The sequence below is a fragment of the Puntigrus tetrazona genome, chromosome 19 (genome assembly GCF_018831695.1).
Source record: "Puntigrus tetrazona isolate hp1 chromosome 19, ASM1883169v1, whole genome shotgun sequence".
Classification (NCBI taxonomy): domain Eukaryota; kingdom Metazoa; phylum Chordata; class Actinopteri; order Cypriniformes; family Cyprinidae; genus Puntigrus; species Puntigrus tetrazona.
The window spans coordinates 4,832,495-4,850,781 of record NC_056717.1 but is presented as its reverse complement, the minus strand read 5'-3'; the positions used below and the strand labels follow the sequence as shown (position 1 = coordinate 4,850,781).

The 18,287-nt window shown below is 36.9% G+C and overlaps 1 pseudogene; it reads right to left on the bottom strand.

Moving 5' to 3' along the window:
• Nucleotides 1-879: 879 nt before the first annotated feature.
• LOC122323730 lies at nt 880-17,970 on the bottom strand (annotated as a pseudogene).
• Nucleotides 17,971-18,287: the final 317 nt, after the last annotated feature.

The window sequence follows — 18,287 nt, the reverse complement described above, 5'->3', positions numbered from 1 at the left end:
CGGTGCACACATCTAGCGCTACCGGAGCCGTGCACCTTCACATAGTCTGAGTTCATGCGAAAAACCTGATCGGAGGCCGAAAAGTCTCTTCCTCGCTTGTGTGTGTGAGACAACCGAATGGCTCCAAAAGCACAAACGCCATTCATTTTCTCCATCTCTGATATCTGGACAAATATTCTGCAATAAACTTATATATATATATATATATATATATATATATATATTTATAATATATGTCTATAGTATGTTTTGTAAATCGTGGATGGAGAAGTACTTCTGGGCCCAAGGCCACTGAGAAAGCGGGAGCTGTTCTTGCCTTTTGTTTTGTGATCAGACGCGACCCAGAAGTTGAAGTCTCGCGAGGACAGATGTTAAGCTTCTTCTACCGGTATTGCAAAACTATTTAGGCTCTAAAATTCTCAGTATAACTCTTGCGATGTGCAAAGCTAGAAAGGCATATGAACAATAAAGCTATTTCCCTGAACTTAATCTGCAGTCAACCCTGTGTAAACTTGCATTCATTAGTAGACCTATAGCGCTAAGGTATGTACATCTAATTTTAACGGAGGGCTCTCACTAATCCCATCAGGAACATGTCAAGGTCGTATTTCACCATCAAAACAAGAGAAAGAAAGAAAAAAATATATTCTGTGTAAAAGGAAATGCAATTGATTTTGATTTTCATGATATTCAAAAAATATTAAACAAAAAATTATCATAATATATATCTAACATTATTATTTTATTCTTTATTATTCTTAATAAATATACACATACACGTATATATATATATACGTATATATATATATATATATATATATATATATATATATATATATATATATATATATATATATATATATATATATTATCCCCTTAATTTAGGCTGAATTTAATCAAACAAATCATTGTTTAAAATAAAAAAAAAATACACCATAATCTGATAAGAATCACCATTGCATAAACAAACAACTGAAACATTTTTAGCAGGAATGATTCAGAATTTGGCAGGAAAATGTGATTAACAAAAAAAAAATTTAAGGCATAATCAGCGGCTGCAAATGGGGCAGAAAATGTTCTTGTCCAATGTTTTTCGAAATTTCATGAATTTTTTTTCTCGTCTCGTTTCCATAAAACGCCCACCCCTCGCAACCCTAGCGATACGCTAAAAAAACATCCTCTTTGAGCAGATGCGATGTAATATTCGAGCGAAACACGACCCAGACACGTTTCTGTGAGAGCGGCCCGAAAGGAAACGCAACATTTCACTACAGAACGATTAAAACGCACTGAAAGACTTTTCCGGGAACATGACTTTAGGGTGAGTGGATTCCTGTGGTGTTTTCATTGGTATTCTAACGAAGCGCACTCTTCGCAGGCTTACTGTAGTGTGTCCAGTATCTGTGTGGCGAGTGTTTGGCTCTCAGTTAGCGGGGCCGGGGTCGGCGAGCGGCATGGTGTGCAGCACCTCGTCCAGCAGCTGCAGAGCCCGGTGCAGATGCACCTCCACCCAGCAGGGGGTGTGCTTGATGCTCTGCCGGGGGTAGTCCGGACCCCAGCCCTTCACGAAGCTCAGGCGCAGGATGCACAGCCTCCGGAGGTCGTCCACGCCGATCCCTGCTGCTGCCGACAGGCCTGCGGACAAGCATTCACAAACTCATCAGCAACCCAACCATTACGTTTACGTCATGAAACTCCACTCGTTTTGTGTTGTCAAGTTTCAGAAGCAACCGTCACTTAAATTAGATCTGCATAAAGCTTCAAGACACATCCTGTTACAAGCTTTAGCGTGGAAATGGTGCCTTAAATCACTTCAGTACGCTCCTCCTTTTAGTGAGCTGTGTCAAGTTTACAAAATTTGTAACAAGCAAGACTTCTGTTGTAAACTTTACAAAACACATTGTTGAGTCTCGAGGTTCCTGTTTTGGGGTTATCTTGTGACAGACATGATATTTTGAGAAATATTTTGATTATTTTTTACAATTCAATGCAGTTTGGGTGTCACCTGGTGGACATCTTTGGTATAGCGCTTAAAATCTCACAGGAACTTCACTTTTTGTAATATCTACCATCAAATTTGGAACTTAAATTGCTATAAAATCGAAGCTATATGTCTAAACAAATTAAGATTTAAAAATATTTGTTTCATATGTAACGTTTTTGCTTTCATAAACGTGATATTTTAGTGCTATGCAAAGATATATTATATTATAATTATATATATATTATATATATATATATATATATATATATATATATATATATATATATATATATATTTATATAAATATTTACATGTATATATAATGTATATTATATATAAATATATTAAATATATAAAGCATAACATTTTATTAAATATATACATGCATGTGTGTGTATTTATACATGGGTCAAAGACGTCAAGATGTCGCCATTAAAAGTGATTTTATGTCCATAAAAGTACATTAAATGTAAGTAATGTCTGTTTTTAAGGTTTTAGATAAACAGAATAAAATGTAAAAATTTTTACAATAATGTTACACTGTCATTCAGCCATTCACAATATTTATGTAAAAATTCAAACATGTTTATTCTGTACATATTAATATATATATATATAAAATAATCAGGGACCATAAAAAAAGAGCAAAACCTAGGATATTGGAAAATGTAAAAAAAATATAAAATTACAGGAAAGCAATTCATCTTTTAATCTGTCATAAATGGATTTTTGTACGCCTGAAAAGATTGTTATCTGAAATATATTTTATTGACTGTTTTCTGTAAATTAGTGCAAAAATATATAATATTTATTTTTTGCTCAGAAAAACAAAATTAATTTTGCAATTCAATTTAATGGATAACTTTTTAAAAATCAACACTTTAAGGCAAAATGACACTTATTATTCATGCTTAAACCCTTTTACGTCTTTTGCCCACGTACATTATAAATATACACAGCACACACACACACACACATATATATATATATGATGTACGGCACTCTTTTTTTAGCATCTTTGGGACTGTAGTTTGGGCTCAGCTTATAAAGCGATCCAGTTATGAAGCAGGCAGGTGCAGGTCGTTATATTTTGGCAAGTGGTCTGTACTGAAGTTCATCATGAGTTTGTTCTATTAGCTATTTTTTCTAGGAAGATCTGGCAACACTAACGGGCCAAAACACACCACCACAAACACAGAAAGACATAATGAGTTTAAATTCGTTTCTGTGGCCCCGTACCTGCATTTTCATTCAGGTGTAATAAGTGAGTATACTGTGTTTAACAGAACGAGATCAAGGATTAAAGGTGAACGGACACCTGATGTGACTTCCAGGTGAATGAGGCGGACACTCACTGACTGCGGGAGCGATTCCTCCGACACTTCCGGGTCCTGGGATGTTTCCGGCCACCGCCGCGGCCTGAGCCGCCGCCGCCGCCTGAGCCGTGGCCGCCTGCTGCTGCATCTGTCTGTGACACTGCCTGAGGTCGAAGACCTGCGGGGACCAAACAACACACTCAGCGCAGAGACCTCGCTGCTCTGTCCTCAAACGGCGGCTGACGGGAACTCATTCGGACAGGCTCTGGATCCGCCAAATCCAATGTGACACGAAGCAAAAATACACACAGAGCTCTCAAGTGCACAAAGGTATTCACTGCCCAGAGAGGCTGGGGTTATATTAGGAGAACTTGTAATACTAATAATAATAATAGCATGAATGCACTACCAGGTAGCATGAAAACACTCCCAAAAATTAGATTAAAAAAGGTCTAAATTTATCTGATATATTTGACATTTATGAAATATTTTCTTGTGTTTGCATTTTTGTGTGCACACACATATACATACATATGTATATATACACATACACACACATATATATATATATATATATATATATATATATATACACACATATTAATATATATATATATATACACACACATATATTATATATATATATATATATATATATATATATATATATATATATATATATATATATATATATATATATATATATATGTCTGTATAAATACACACACATACAGTATATATTTAAAAATATTCTTATAATGTATATTATATATAAATGCATCTACTATATAAGCATAACATATTTTTATCAAATATATACATGCATATTTCTCCATATTTGCAAAAGAGTCTAAAATGATCTGATATTTATGGGGTTTTTTTAATTCTGTTTGCATTTACAAATATGTGTTTAGTTTATTGCTACACGTAACTACATTTTACTTTTCAACTACACAAAAAAAAAAACAATAATTCATGTAAACAACTTTTCAAATGGATAAATAGACAAACTGTTTATTTGTTTTTTTAAATACTTTTTTAATGCACATAAAAATTTTCTAATTTACTTGCTTTATTTCTTTACATGAACTACACTTATTAAATAAAACACATAAGCAGCTGGTCTAAACTCATCCATTAATTCATGTCATTTCTATAAAACATTTCCATCCATTTATTTATATAAAAACATCACCACCATTTAAATCATGGAAAGTGTTGTATTTTAATACAAACTATATATTAACTACAAAAAAAAAATGAAATACAAATTAGACAATAAATAACTATAAACTATCATCTATTTGTTAATTTGAAAAGTTTTATTTTGGAATTAGTTTAATCGATGTAGTGGTTTTGTGATTTATTTTGCAGTTAACAAGTAAAATGTAGATTAAATGTGACCCTGGACCACAAAACAAGACTTAAATAGCAAGGGTATATTTTTAGCAATAGCCTTACAAAACATTTTGAGGGTCAAAATGATCGATTTTTGTTTTTTGACAAAAATCATTAGGATATTAAATAAAGTTCATGTTCCTCGAAGACATTTTGTACATTTTCTACCGCACGTATTCAGAACGTTAAACTTTTTGATTAGTAAAAGGCATTGTTAAATGCTTTATCTGGACGAATCTCTCAATACTCATCTAGAAAAGATTTTCAGAGCTCAGAGAAAAGATTGGCAATGTAAAAAAAAAAAAAAGTAAAAAAAAAAAAAAATGACAATAGTACAATGTCACAAATACAACAAAATAAAAAAATCAAAAGCTAAAAACGTCACCTACTATCTAGTTTTGCAGAAGAGTCACTGCTATTTGACTGGCACTACTAACATCGTCCCATATGGTGACCCCATCTCTGACCCAGTTTTTCCTTCACATCTTTTACCTTTATGTAGGCCCCTGGGTATATTTTGTGCACGGCGTCTCCTGGCGCTCGGCCCGCCTCCCTGTCCAGGTAGTAGCTCTGCACAAAGACAGCGTGGTCGCTCATGCAGCGCATCCACACGTCTCCCTCGCCGCGGCACTCCAGCTGCACGCCTTTACCTATGTGCAGCCTGAAACAACACAACCAGATCAAGACGGCTATTCTCACAGAATCTGTTTGTTTATTATTGTTCATCACGGTGTCAATCTGGCACACTGAGACGTGTGTTAAGGCAAACATAAAACCTGTGAAATTCATCTATACACAAACAAACACGTATCACACACATACAGACGCTGTGTTTGGACAATATAGCTATTTTCATTATCACTAATAATCACAAAATTAAAATATAAAAAAAAAATAATAATAATAATAATAATAATAATAATAATAATAATATATATATATATATATATATATATATATATATATATATATATATATATATATTGTTTTTTAATATTTAATATTTTAATTTTGTGATGTGCTTTGTTCAGTTAACAAAAGTATTTTTATTAGTTTTTAACATTTTTTAAAACTAAAACTTTAATTTCATGGAATGAAACAAAACTGCAAAAAAACTAAATCTTACAAAAACGGTATAAATACTTCCAATGAAATCATTACGATATTAAACCTGAAATGTTAAACTAAAACTGAAAAGTTAAATAGAAATAATTAAAATAAGAAAACAAAAATGACAAGCACATCAAATTAGCAACATGTAAACTAAAATAACATTAAAATAGAATTGTAATTACTTGTAAATTAATTTAATTAATATAATTGTATTAAATTCTTTATATAATTGTATTCTTTATATATGGGTAGTTGACAAATAAAATTTTTACTGTGTCCTATGGTGTGACATTATAAGAGAAAATAATGTATCTTTATTCTAGTCACAAACAGCATGAGAGAGATTTATCTTTGATGTTAGAGGGTTTTTTTGTTGTTGTTTGTTTTTTTCATTTTTATTTCATGCCATAGGACACAAGTCAACAATCATATATATATATATATATATATATATATATATATATATATATATATATATATATATATATATATATATATATATATATTTTTTTTTTTTTTTTTTCTTTGTTGCAATGATTTTATTTCATTCAAGTTGTGATGAAAGAATAAATATGAAACAATTCTACTAGCATTTTCCTCTAAAGCTTAAATAAACAGACTTATTTATAAATGTTATTTTTGCGTGGAGTAAACCCTACATAGTGGGTGCATGACTCAGCTCTGTTAAGCACACTGGAGTGGCGTGACACATACCTGGCGCGCTCGCTGGCGTCTGTGCGGTGCACGTTACTGAGCTGACCCAGGCAGAAGCGGTCGCCCCCCGAGGGGTCCACATACCCGTCGATCGTCACCACCGGACAGCTGGACAGCACTTTAAACATCTCCCCCACCTGCACGTCCATCTCGAAGTACGAGATGGAGCACCAGAACTCAGGACCTGTGGAGGCACCTCTGGTTAAAGTGTGCTTGCCGAAAAAACAGCGGGGCAACACTTTCAGTGAAGCCCGTATTAATAATACATAACAAAGGGCTTCTTAAAGCATTATAATGAATGAATAATGCATAATAAATATGCTGTATCATCTCATGAGCATTCAGTTGTAATGTGTTTTAATATTTACTTATTTGTGGTTATGGCTTTTAAAAGTATGATCATTTCTAACACATAATAAACATTTATAAAAACACAATAAGATACTGCATAGGTCCTAAATAAACAATGTCAAGATATGATATAGTCTCTTATAAATGAAGTAGATTTGATATGGTGTTATATATATATATATATATATATAAATAATGCATTATATATTAATTATAATGCCTTAAGAATATTATATATATTTTAAATGCATGCTTCATAGAAAGTGTTACCAATAGGATTGATTTCACCATTTGAATGTGTTGTATTGTGTGTTTTAGTGATGATATATAGATGATGTAAAGTATAAACCTGGATGGTTGGAGACTGGAGGAGGGAAAGACGCTGAACTGTGATGCTGAGACCCTGACAGAACGAGAAATAATAAATGGATCGATTCGGTTCCATTAAAAACAATGGTATATTTGCATCCATGTTTGTAGTAATGTTTCAGTGAAGCGTACAGAAGTGTGGGTGGTGGAGAGGAGGCTGGTGGCCACGTCCGTTCTGCTGGGGTCCTGCACGGGAGTGTAGGAGGCTGTGCTGCTGCCCGTCCAAGTTGCTGCGGCAATTTAAGAGATTAGAAAGGTTTTGCATATGAAGCATTGGAAAGATCATAACACTCAGGCATGACACAACAAGTTTCCAGCGGCAAGTATTTTATCTGTCTGTGCTGAAAGAGAAAGTACATGCCAAAACCACAAGCCAATATTTGTGATGTTTGATATACGGCTTTGAGGAGCAACGTGTGGATCAATGAGATTTTACTGTTGGGCGGGGGTTACAGGAACAGGGACAGATCTTATTGTTTACTAATACTAAAATTACTAAAAATGTTTCATTAATTGAAATGAAGAGGAAATAAAATCATAAATGTTAGATGGAAAAACTACAACTTAAAGCAAACTAATTACTAGGCTACAAATAAAATGTAAAGCTAAACAAGAATATTTTTAAAAAAAAAAAAAAAAAAAAAAAAAGTCAAACACAATAAAATTCCTAAAATGTAAACGATTAACAGTTTAAAATGTAAAAATAAGTATTCTAAAAAAAAAAAAAAAGAATAACTTTAATAATACACTATAAATACTAATAATACTATAATTAATAATAATATAAATAACAGAAATAAATAAAAGTTTAAAAATAATACTTAACTTATTTCTACAGTGTATTTCTGCAGATTTTATTTATTTATTCTATTTAAGACTTACTACGGATTTTTAAAAATGATCTTTCATGCAGTGTGTGGCACAGCTCTACGTGAATGAAGACATCCTGCAGAGTTTTGAAAAGTTATTGTCTCTAAAAATAAATATTCGATATTGAATCGATGAATCGAGTCATTTTTAAAACAAATCCCAAGTCGTTTCATGTTAAGGTCAACACGAACACACCCACTTGTTGGTCTGAATGAAAATGTAAATTCATTCTTTACCACTAGGTGACGCTTTGGAGCACCAAATAACAGTTTCCACGGTAACGACAGAAACAAAGCAGCACTGGGCTTCATCAGATATTACAGGCATGATGTAACGACCAGTCACCGCAGATTAGTGTCAGCAAAGAAGTGCTTCGGAAAACTAATCTTTCTAGTTAAAAAATGAGATAAAAATAAATGCATATTAAGTGTTTTTTGACCTTGCATGCATGTTAACCTCCCAAAACCGAAATATGACCCTTTCATAACCCATAATAGGTGTATTTAACTCAAACAGAATTTATCGCTAGTCCCGTCGTGATTGGTCAGACCCTGGTGTGATACTCACTGTGAAAGGAGCCTTGCGTCTGGGAGTGTTTGGAGCTGTTGTAGCCGTTCTGGTTGGGGGGAGGCTGGGGTGGGACGGGGTCTGTGGGGGTCCGTGTGTGGGGTGGAGGGGGGAGGTGTAGGGGTCATGACTTGACCCTGAGGAGACGCAATCTGAAGTAAGCCTTCACCGTGACCTCCCTGCATCGGCATCATAGAGCCTGAAGCTGAAACACAAGAGAGTTGGGAAGATGAGGCCGTGATCACGCCACCGTGAGTCCGGTGCGCTCGGGGGGCGCCGCTTACCGGTGGGGGACAGGGGCATGTTGGAGTACAGGGTGACGGGTTGGGGCGGGCGGCTGGCTTCTGAAGGCAGCTGTAGAGGAGGCAGTGGCTGGCCGTAGTGGTCCGGAGGAGGGAGTTTCATCGCCCCCTGGTGGTCCTGCTGAGGAGGCAGGCCTGGGGGAACGTCCATCTGAATGCAGTCGTGGCTGTACTCTTCCTTTATTAGTCTGCCAGTGGGACCTACGTACCAGCCAGAGGACAAACTGAATTTATTTTACCGAGTCAGTTCATTAAAAAAAAAATTGAATAAAAATCACTGATTCATTTATGACTTAATCGAATCAGTGAATCTTGTGCTGAATGGCAAGCCATTTTTTTTGTAGAAAGACGTAAAATAGCACTGTTCAGTATCTATTTGTAATTTTATCTGCTCATTAACATTCCAATATACACATTTATATTTTAAAATATATTAGAAATTATAGAATTGATCAGTTGATTTATTATTTCAATCTTTTTTTTTCTTTTAATATATATAATATTTTTGTAAATAATCATGTTTCTCGTAAAGCGGATTTGAATGATTCCTCCAGGACTATATTAACTTCATATATCTATCAATCTATCTGTCAGTTAGTTAAAAAGAGGTTCAAAATCCTTCATCACAAATCATAAAACATCTAACAACGTCCTGTTTTATTTACACTATATCGAATCAGCAACAAAGTTCTACTCTGTGTCCTAAACTCCTTTTGTAATGGTTAACGTTTTCAGAAGTAACTGTAATTTAATTACACTTTTTTTCTCAGTAACTGTAACCAATTACCATTACATTTATTTTGTAATAGCCTAATACCATTACATGTAACTAGTTACTCGCCAGCACCGATTATTGCATAACGTACCCGTGTTTTGAAGACTGAGACCAACTGGAGACGAGAGGAGAAAAAAAAGAAGAGAAAGACATACATAAATTACAAGGTGTTTTTTTTCCCTGCACTGGCAGAAAAGCGTGAGACTGTATGTGTTCGCTGCTGGTGATGAATGAAAGGCCAGCGGACTCACCGATGCCTGGCGACACCACTCTCTCATAATGGTAAGGGTTGACACAGACATTATCGTACTTGAGGTCGAATGCGTACTGGCAGAATTTCACATGCTTCAGCTCGTTCTTGTGAAGGTCAGGCCAGCGCCACAACCGTGCGTAGATTACATGAGGAAAACCTTTACGACCGGCAACCTACAGGAGGAAACAACAAAAAGGAAGAGTTTGACAACATGGTACAATAACGCTGAAGGGAACACAATCTGTGAAATACTGCACTAGAATAATATAGTTGTAGTTAATAGAACATTTTCTAATTAAAACGTCCCAAGCATTAAGAGAAAACCTGGATTAGTGGTTTGAATATTTCACACAATTAAACAATTCGGATCCTTTTCTAAATTACTGTCAAAATGATGCAGTCATACGCGTGCGTGATATCTGAAACGTGATTTCAGGTTATGATTTGGTTTAATATTTCCATACTCATTAAAGCATGGCTTATCAAACCTTAGCTATTTTAATCCTTTACTGAATTATTTGGTCACTACAGTGTTATTTTAATACAATAGTTTACTAAATTAAATTAAAATAAACTACAATAAATTACAGCATTTTAATCACATCCATAAAAACATAATGACTTATGTTTACATAATGACTGTACAGTGTATATACTGAAAAAAAAAAAATTAAATAAAATTAAAAAAAAAAAAAAATATTTTATATATATATATATATATATATATATATATATATATATATATATATACTTTTACAATCATTCTAACTAGCATATTTAATTTATTATTGTCCAGTTTTTTATGTATTATACATGATTTAATAAATAGGTTAATTAATATTATTTCAGTTATTACTTTTTGCTTTTCCATCAAACTTATATTTTATTTAATTTCAGCCTTGTTTCACTAACTTTCAAAGCTGCATTTTAAAGCTTTCGTTAACAATAACGTCGCATTTAATGTATTATAAATGACGTACTTCAGATTTTTTTTATACAAATGAACATGTTTAAACGGAGGCACTGTTTTTACTTTTGCCCCGCTTGTCTATCACTGAAAGACGGAAGCGAGATGAGGAACTGATCGAGCCCGTACGAGCGATACGCCACCAAGTCAAACCTGACGCACCAAAATGACCCAAAACATTCTGAGCACAGCCCGTGACGCGACAGAGCCGCAGCAGAGCGTGACAGAGCCGCAGCAGAGCGGGGCAGAGGACGTGTGTGTGATATGATAATCCTCTGTAGATTAACACTAGAGGCATGACGCTGCGGCGTGATACAAGAGCGAGCAGAGCACAGGGATAAACCCAGCTGTCAGTGCCATTTAGGCAGACGGACTGAAACAGACACAAACGTGGTGGGGCTGAGAACCAAAAGGGTCAGGGTTCAAACCCCACGCCCGCTGGTCACTAGAGCCCATCACATTATACATTCAAATATATATATATATCTAAAACCTGCATTTTAAGACGACCATGAATCTGTTCTGATGAATTATACTCCCTAACATCTAAAACCACGCTCTAGGGCTATTAATGTGGTTTTGGGATGTCACCGCTTTGCGAAAAACCGCTTCCTTTCATGTAGAGATACGGGTGACATCCACAACGTTGAGGATGACCTATTTTTTGCACGTTCATTTTTACGCATCAAAACATGATGCTCGCATGCATTCATGTGGGGATATTTTTCATTCTCGTTTAATAGCATGAAGTATCTTGGCAGACCGGACCGGAAAGATCAGCGTAAAACATGACCTCGTGAAAAACAGCACACTGTAACGTAAAATAATAATATCGTAGGTCACGCTTTCCTTTTTTAAGTATACTGTAGGCGTCTTTATCTACTAAACAATAATAATAACGATTTGAAAGATGTAGGTTTATGCACGCTGTACTTATTGTGTTCGTGTTGAATTGATGCTGTTGAGGGGAACATGGCTATTTTCATCAAACAGAGGTGAAAATTAACTAATTAAATGTAAGCACATAGTAATTAAGGACACTTAATACAAAGTGGGGCCTGGTAGCTTTATATAATACAGTATTATTTAAAACAATAATAAATTACGATATTAGTCAATCTTTATGTGTAATTTCATAACTATATTACTCTGAAATGCTGAATGGACTGACAAGCATTTATGTTAAACTAAAATAAAGTTTAACGTCACTTCTACTGAATCATGTGTGTATTTGTAATGATGAAGCTGTGATTTATCGCATTATATTAACATTAAATGTGTTTATATATTTGTCACATTAACATTTGCGAATTTATTGCTAATATATCACCAAATATATATGAGCATTGCACTAACATTAAATGAAATGTATTCGTCAAGATAAATGCGTGTCTTTAAAGCACGATTATTAACGCATAACGATTTTAAAATGTACATGAAAGTCTAAGTGAGCTCTCTTCAGTACCCTTTTGTAACCTTGTATTATCGGCAAGTTCATATTTTTAAATGTACTTTAAGAGCAAATGATCTAGAAATTATAATAAATAAGTGTACATCCCAAAGAGACTGTAATGACAATATTTGTGCTAAGCACGTAACAGTAGGTTAATGTGTGTTTTCCCCCATGCTCTCACGGCCTGTGATAAGGTGACACATTACGTCTTCACTCACTAGGTGTGCTGTACTGCACCAGATTCTCCAGTACCGCGCATACGCCGCTTTCTTTCCTCGTGTTGCCTGGATATCATCACATCTCATGTGTAAAGAATAGCACGGACTATCTACCAACGGCCCTTCTACGCAGAGGAAAAAATAGACGGCCTTAAGTTAACCCGGCCCCTTTCCTGTGTTTTAGACAAAACAACCTTCACCGCCTCTCCTCCACCCCTCCCTCTAAAATCTGCCCATGCCCAAGGGTGGGGAAACTGCGCAGACGCCGTCCTTCTCCGTACGAACCACCGCTTTTACTTTGAGGTCGTTGAGGTTTACGGTCAAAGGCCTCGTGATGAACGTCTCTTTGTAGCTGCTGTCAATCATCTAGTATCCATGGAGACCGATGCTACAGGCAGGAAGCTATCAGCATTGGCCGAAGCTGCGGCTGCATCCGTGTCTCTCTCTCTCTCTCTCTCTCTCTCTCATATGAAAGCCTTATGTTCAGATGTGGGCGGTGTGGACACGATTAGCGCCGGGCCTCAAAGTAACACCCAATCACTGGGTTTATTCAACGGACAATGCCTTGATTATTTACATTGTCTGGCTTTATTTATCTCAGGACTCACAAATAGATTAGGGGAAACACAATTGTGTGAACGATGTAGGAAAACACACTTTCCAAAGTTGTTCTAGACAGGGGAAAGGGAGTTTATACAGTGGCTGATCGATGGGGGTTTTAAGAGCGGGATAGGCGATACATTTTAAAAAGAATCTACGCACTTTTTGGATTTTCTGGGCTGCTTTTTTTCCCCAAGGAAACTCTGTGGTATGGATTTAAATGTGGTAAAATATATTTACTGCATTTGATTACTAGACTTCCATTGTTTGTATGTGCCATCAAGTTCTATGTGTGGTTGTATTAAAAAAAAATGTTGTGTATATTTTTGTCCAGTGATGCAATAATTAGCTTTGCATGTAAAAAAAATAAAATAAATAACAATAATAATAATAATAATAATAATAATAATAATAATAATATAATATATATATATATATATATATATATATATATATATATATATATATATAATTAATAAATAATAATGATTTAATAATTTGACAGCTATAAATATTTATATATATATATATATATATATATATATATATATATATATATATATATATATATATTTATTTTATTTTGCTGTCAAATTATTAACAAAAAGTTTGTGTTGGCATAATGTATGCGTGTCTTCTGTGTATATTTATTATGCATATATTTTGAAAATGTTTACATGAATTTGCATGTCTATATTTATATAATTTATATTAGAAATAAACACATTAATATCTAAACATTTTTTCTGAAATATATACATGCTTGTTCACATGTATTAAGTATACTAAAACTTTACTAAAAATGTATTGCAGTTACTCGTTTTATAGCATTACTGTTTTTAATTTATCATCAAATAAATTCATCCTTTGTGAGAGACTTCTTAAAAAAAAAAAAAAAAAAGTATTAAAAATTTTCACCAACAACAAATTTGGAAATAGAAGCGTATGTAATACAATCTATTGATCCTACATTTACATTTATGGGATTTAAAGGAATTATTTGACACAATATTTACTCAGAAAAGAGAATCAATTTACTGTTATTTATTTATGCATGTACTTAGTTTGATTTATTTGTGTTTTATTTGTAACCGCCGTCACAAATAATTGAAATCACAAATCATGACCAAAACATTGCTATCTCCATAAAATATTGGATTTCTTAAAAATCCGAAAGCATTGGGGTATGCAGGGGGTATATATGTATTATTATGCGTTATTTATTTTTTTACATATTTACTTCTATATTTTGGGGGGTGGGGATATGCATTAATGATTGACAGCACTAATCAGCCAACGTCTACCAAATAATCGGCCAACCGAGTCACTAGTTCACTAGTTTTTTCGGGACAAAGACGCATCCTGACCGAACAGGTCCCGTGAAACCCTTTAAACACCTTCACCCTCGTGTCACGTCCAATCAAATCTTCACATTGACAGAATGACAGCCTGAAACGGCAATTCAGCGCCTGTCAGAAAAAGCCATCTAACACTGAGCAAAGCAGACAAGAAAAACCTGCCAAATGCAGACGTGACTCATCCATTCAGTCCATTCAGCACGAACATTTGGAGGGATTCCTGGAATTCGCTACATTGAAGCACGAAGGCGAACGCCACCGGTTGAGCGTCAGTTACTGTAAGCGCGCCTCACCTGCAAGCGTCCGTCCAGCGTCCTCTGGATGGTCACGCACTTGCTGGGATGGACTCCGTTGGTGGTGATGGCGGTGATGAGGGAGTCCAGCTCGTCCTTCTTCTCCTTCAGTTTCTTGACCAGGCTCTCGATGGCGCGCTTGGCGAAGCCCTCGTTTTCGCCGCCCTGCCTGTGGCACATGAGGCTGTGCACGATGCTGAGGCAGGCGTCATTACTGTTGGGAGGGTTCACGGACATCCTGCTGCTCTGACAGATGGGAAAACAGAACAGCAGCATCAACAGGCGACGTCTACTACAAACAACACACTGCCAGCAGAGCCTCACGGACATCGCTCAATACATCGTAGCTAGAATTATGTTTCCTAAAAATGAAAATCTTCTGTAATCATTTACTCAAGATATTTTTGATGCTTTCTGACCCTCCATAGACAGCAACGTTCAAGACCCAAAAGGCATTAAGGACATGATTAAAACAGTCCACGTCAACCGCAGCAAAAGAAGCTACGAGAACAGCTTCTGCGTGCAAAGAACGCAAAAATAACTTCATTGTTTTCTCTTTGACGCTTGTTGAACCATAGACCATTTTAACAACGTCCTTGCTACCTTTCTAGGTCTTGAAGGTGTCAGTCGTGTTGCTGTCTAGAGGTCACAAACCTCTAGGATTTCACCAGTCTTAATTTGTGTTCTGCCGAAGAACTAAGATGTTGAAAGTTTAAAACGACGTGAGGGTGAGCAATAACGACGGCATTGTCATTTTTGGGTGAACTGTCTCTTTGACCGTTCGTGTCTTTTTAATTCCTTTTCCCTGAATGTCAAGATAACGCCCAGTCATTTAGTATCGTTGTATTACATTTTGTATAAAAACGCCGGTCTTGTGGCAGTTTGATCCGATAATGAGTCAAAAAAAAAAAAGACCATCTGTCAAACTGAGATTGGAAGTCAAGTACACCGAGTTATGGGATACGCTTTTACATACGGTGTGTTTTGTCATACTGCTGCACATTGTAATAGGTCATCTCCTCCGTGCTTATAATAACGGCGTATGAAACACTGCGGAAATAGTACGAGTAGTAGATTAAGCAGGAGATTCCAGATATTCCAAATGTTTAAAAAAGCAGTAGCATTTAGTGCAAGGAGTCAACCAGCAAATGGCTTATTCTGCCTTCAAGTTCACTTAGGAAACTCGTACTTTTAAGTCGGCCATCCGTTATTACTGAATTTGCATTTAAGATGCGCCAGAACAAAACAAAGCGACTGTGAACAATAGGCCCGAAAAAGTATACCTAATTTGTATTGAAAAATCCAAGTAACTGGCCTTACATTGTTCCCTGCAGAAGCGGATCACTTGCAGACCGGGTTACGGACAGGCCTGCGGTATCTATGTTATAGTTCAGCGTTTCTACAGCAATCCCTTGCAACGTCACTCAGCGAGCCAAGCTTCGTCAAGACATCTTGTGGACATTCAAGGCCGTGATACTCCCGGTTTTCCACGCACGATAAACTGAGATCTGACGACAAAAACCCGCGATGTGCTGCAAGTGACCGGGGTGGTTTACACGTCGGCGATCAGCTTGAATTTGTATTCTGTACAGAAGAAGCAGGACTTCGTGTTGCGGTGACGAAACCCCCCGTGATCTTTGCATGAGACGTCGCAAGTGCAAAAGTGCAATATTTCTAGAGTGCAGTGGTAATTGAGAGCCGGTGGAGCGCCGACGGATCCTGACACTTCAGATCTCTGAGCATCATCAGCTCTAATCTGGGGGGAGCTTCTCTGAGACCCTTATTATCAGACTCGCCGATGCTCTCCATGTCTGCGCAAGTGGCCCTTGAGGCAGAGCGCCAGAGGAACAACTTTACATTAAGACAGAATGCACAATGCTATCAGATGAAGTGATTTCATATGCTGTAATATTTGAGAAAGCGGTTTCTTTTAGTCTTTCTGACAGAAACACTCATGCATTATTCTCTCTTCTTATCTGGGTGTATTACGCTGTTATTTCATCATATATAGTACAGTGCGCTTGACTAAAGCACAGCGGCCCGATTCTAGAGGACAAACCCGGCTTTAGATACCACATAACAACGAAACCCCAAGGTTTATGCTCTCGTGAAGACGCAGGCTTTCATATATGCAATGCTGTATATATAACATGAAATAATAATAATAATAATAATAATAATAATCTTTGGCATAATTCAATAGGAAGCCCTTATGTTTAAACTACACAATGCTTTATCCGACACGTTCCCGGCGTGCTGTAGGATAACATTACAGCTCATTAAATGTCATGCAAAGTTACAGGCAACTGTTGACTTCTCTGCAGGCAAACAAACGCAGCGGCGCAGATGCCATATTTGGTCACATGACGTCATCGAGTCCGCCGTCTAAACATTTCACGCGCTCCCGCTGGATAAGAGCAAGTTAAGGTGACATGCGAAGCCACTAACTAGTCGGGTAAATAAAATCGAGGCGAAGTGCTGAACGAACAACCTCCCGCTCGCGAACTTGCTGTGAGAGGGCGGACGTGTCAGCGTCTCGAGACAGCGTTCAAACGCTGGACGGATACGAAATAACGTCAAAGCTCAGACAAGGGCAAAGATGAGTTATTACGACACGGCCCGGACGCGATACGCTCCCTAACGAGCGAGACGTAGCGCGGGGTCCGCTCGTTTCCTCACACGGTCTCGAACGGCGCAACGTGCGTTTACAAAAAAAAATGAATAAAACGGGCGCACCGAAAACGTTGAAATACTCACACATCGGTCGTCTTGTCGGAGAATAGCGGAAAGCTGTCTTGTGGACGAGGACGGAGAGGTAGTAAATCGTGTCCCCTTCCCCCTCCAACATCTAATTTGAGCGTATCGGAGTCGATAGCGGACTATCAGGCTCGCTGTCTCCGCATCCTGGCCGCTCGCTACAATAACAAAAGCGGGTAGACATTGTGCGAGTGAGCGTCTCGCCCGGCTCCAGCCAATAGGAGGGCGAGTCTCAAAAGGACGGCGGCTCTCAGCCAATCAGGACGCGGCTCTCACGGCTGGGCCCCAGGGCCGAGGTCTGTCTGGGTCGCGTCTGGATTGACATATCGGCGCGACTGTTTTTAAGGTGGCGCCGCTGAGATTACTCCGCCCCGTATCGGCTCTCCCCGCCCCATTCATCCCTCCTCAGTTTCCATCGACGATTGAAATTTACAGCACTACTTTTAGACCGGCGCTCCGGTGCCGCGTGCGACGAGCGCTAGAAAGGCGCGCGCTTGTGCGCTATTCTGTGAAGTTTTGGAGCGCTGTGTTTACATTGGAAACTCAAAAACGTGCACTTTAAATACCAAGACGACCAGCTTAAAGCGAAGAAATCCTATCAGCGCAGTTTTGAGATGTTAACACGTGTG